The 3,506-nt window shown below is 46.3% G+C and overlaps 1 pseudogene; it reads left to right on the top strand.

The window, feature by feature from the left end:
* The first annotated feature begins 918 nt into the window (after positions 1-918).
* LOC149434293 (U2 spliceosomal RNA) lies at positions 919-1,075 on the top strand (annotated as a pseudogene).
* The last annotated feature ends 2,431 nt before the right edge of the window (positions 1,076-3,506 follow it).

The raw sequence follows: 3,506 nt of genomic DNA, 5'->3' as shown, positions 1-3,506 counted from the left end.
CCATCAGTGTTGCCCAGCAGTGCCCCCCATCAATACCATCCATCAGTGCTGCCCATCAGTGCCTAGCAGTGCCGCCAGTCAGTACCGTCAGGCAGTGCTGCCCATCAGTGTCCATCATTGTTGCATATCAGTGCCGCCTCATCAGTGCCCATCAGTGCTCCCTTTAAGTGCCACCTATCAGTGCTGCCTATCAGTGCCCATCAGTGCTGCCTATAAGTGCCGCCTATCAGTGCCCATCAGTGCTGCCTATCAGTGCAGCTTCATCAATGCACATCAGTGAAGGAGAAAAATTACTTGTTTTCAAAATTTTATACTAAAAACAAAGAAAAACTTTTTTTTCATTTTTTTTTTGCTCTTTTTTGTTTATATATCAATAAATTCTCATTATAATTCTAAAAACTGCATTAAACCCAAAACCACAAATATGTTATATTGCAGCATTAGTGGTTACATAGTTAGTCTGGCTGAAAAAAAGACAAAAGTCCATCCAGTTCAACCATAAAAGAAAAAACAGTGATGATCCTACACCCACAGGTGATCCAGAAGAAGGCAAAAAAACAGCAAAGCACGATCCAATTTGCTCCTGCTGGGAAAAAAACGCCTTCCTGATCCCCCGAGAGGCAATCAGATATTCCCTGGAGTCCATACGTAACAAATGAGAACAGATACAGAGAATGACACCCGGCATCCAGGACAGGAGAAGCGGCGTGGTGCAGAGTCCATACATACACATTAAAGTCTCATGTACACTTCAGCTGATAAACGCAAGTTCAGGAGCTTTTCTGTGTTTTTTTCAGCAGCCCCTGAACTCTCCCTAATGTTCTCCTATGTGTCCATGTACACATCATCCTTTACAGGCAGTTGAGTTTACAGTCGTTTTTTTGAACGCACCAAACTTGCGTTCAGGAGTAGATTTTGATCGCTTCTCGGCCTTTTGGCTAAGATCAAGTGTAGTATCTGTTCTTATCAGTGTCCAGTGGGGGTGCTCCCGACCACTCTGTCTTTGTGGGGTTGGTTGGATAGTACCCTCACTGGTATGATGGGGGTCCGGAAGGCTGGACCGGAGGGACAGAAACCGGGGAGCGCCATGATTCGTTCTGGGGCCTCGGGAGTAATTCCTCTGGGAAGGCTGGAAAGACCCAGTACCTCCTGATTTGAGCAAGCTACCTTGGTCTGGCCAGGGGCTGGGGACGCAAAAAGTCCGCAAACTCAGTGCCCCATGGGGAGACGCGCTCAGGGGTGTCACTAGTAACACTTGGGTGTGGGACCCCACGGTGTGAAAATGACACATGGTCACTGTTTTTACACATCTTTTTGCACAGCGCCCTAAGGACCAGGCCTTTTGGCTAAGTCCAGGGCAATTTTTGCTACGGGCCTCAGGGCCTGGTCTGTGCACAATTCGGCACGGTACCACTTTTTTATTTTTTCTTTCTCTTTATTTATTATGCACTTCCCACGTTTGTCACTTTTTTTGCTCTTATGTGTGTGTTTTTTCACGGATGGAGGGTGTGGGTCCTCGGGCCTACCCTGAAGTCTAGGGGGAGGATGTGTGGCCATACGGTTCCTTCCTCCCCTGATCCCTAGGGGACTCTTCTTCGGGAGAGTCCCCTTGCCTAGTACTGGATGTCCGGCTTCGGCTGGGCATAGGGAACGGTGGTCCACCAGGCCTTTTGGCCAGGAGGACGAATTGGGAACCTTGTCCCCGTCAGGAGCTTCGTGCCCCGGGGGATCAGGGTAAGCGGTCCAAGCCCCTTTAGGGGTAGGACACAGCACACCCCTAAGTGCACTTTTTCGTGTGGTGTTTTGCACTTGCACTTTTTTTGTGAACACTTACGGGTTTTTTTTTTCGTTATAGTTGCACGTTTGCGGACTTAAAAAAAAAAAATAGATTTTACCTGCCTTGCAAACGCGTGTAAAGACGGTTATCAGCGTTTGGAAGCTTTGCGTTTAGAAGTGTTTTTTAACTGTCCAGAACCTTTTTTCAAAATCATAAATGCATGCACAGCGTTTTCCATGTATTCAAATAGACCCGGTACACCAGCGCAGCCAGTTCCAGGTTTTGCGTGAAGGAAAAAAATGGTAGAACGCGCCGCATTATGCTCATGATGGGATCCATAGTGAATACAACCAGAAAAGACAGGTCATCTCCACACATACTGCTCTCTCTGCTTCTGCTCTCTCTATTCCTCTCCAAATGTCTGAAATAGTTAATTATTTACTGTTTTTCAGTGCATTCTGGGCATTTGAGAAGGTCACCTGAGTTTATCTTTTAAAAACGCTTCTAAACGCAAACACAATATGCAAACGCAGCTAAACTGATGTTTTTTAACTTGCGTTTTCCAGCAGTCAGTTTCTATCATTCAGAAGAGTTTTCCAAACGCCCCGTGTACATGGACCGTAAGAAGAAAACCACGCCCATCATAGCCGCCACGTGTTAATGGTTCATATTCACCTAATATGAACAAAAGCGTAAAATCTTACTATGTGTAACAAGTAGCACTGTGGAAGGTCTTTATGTAAAAATTTCCAATTTCGAAGTAACAGTAACCAAAACAGAAGGAAGCACATTTCTGGTGTATCCCACATGTAAACATTCCAGGGCTGTTCTGCAAAAATAGAACCATGGGAGAAGGGAGGCCGGGATGCTGTTGGGTGAGAGGAATCCTGAGAGATTTGTATATCAATGTTAGAGCTTACGATCCTCAGTCTTTTAAACTAAGGATAAAAATTGACCATTACTGGGGACAAAACTTAGGGCTGTCCCTGGAAACCAGAGTTACCTGGTTCCTCAATAATTATCGTGTGGCCCTTGGGAAATGATAGTCTATTTTTTCCCTTCCCAGGTGGTTGCCAGGGGGTGTTGCTAGACCCAGGCCTTCTACTGAGTGCCCTTTTACTAAATGTCCTGGGTCTTCTACTGCGTTCCATGTTTCTTCTACTGAGTGCCCTAGTTCCTATACTGAGCACTCTAGGTCTTCTACTGAGTTCCCCTGATCTTCTACCGAGTGCCTCAGGTCTTCTACTGAGTTTTCTAGGTCTTCTACTGAGTGCCTCAGGTCTTCTGCTGAGTTCCCTAGGTCTTCTACTAAGTGCCTTGGGCCTTCTGCTGAGTTCTTAAGGTCTTCTACTGAGTGCCTCGGGTCTTCTGCTGAGTTCTTAAGGTCTTCTACTAAGTGCCTCGGGTCTTCTGCTAAGTTCTTAAGGTCTTCTACTGAGTGCCTCGGATCTTCTACTGAGTTTTCTAGGTCTTCTACTGAGTGCCTCAGGCCTTCTAATGAGTTCTCTAGGTCTTTTACTGAGTGCCTCGGGCCTTCTGCTGAGCTCTTAAGGTCTTCTACTGAGTGCCTCGGGTCTTCTGCTGAGTTCTCTAGATCTTCTACCGAGTGCCTCAGGTCTTCTACCGAGTGCTTCAGGTCTTCTACTGAGTTCTCTAGGTCTTCTACCGAGTGCCTCAGGTCTTCTACTGAGTTCTTTAGGTCTTCTATTGAGTGCCTCAGGTCTTCTGC

Source organism: Staurois parvus, unplaced genomic scaffold (assembly GCF_062004578.1).
Source record: "Staurois parvus isolate SC_StPar_1 unplaced genomic scaffold, SC_StPar_1.0 ptg001787l, whole genome shotgun sequence".
Taxonomy (NCBI): domain Eukaryota; kingdom Metazoa; phylum Chordata; class Amphibia; order Anura; family Ranidae; genus Staurois; species Staurois parvus.
This window is presented reverse-complemented; position numbering and strand designations above follow the sequence as displayed.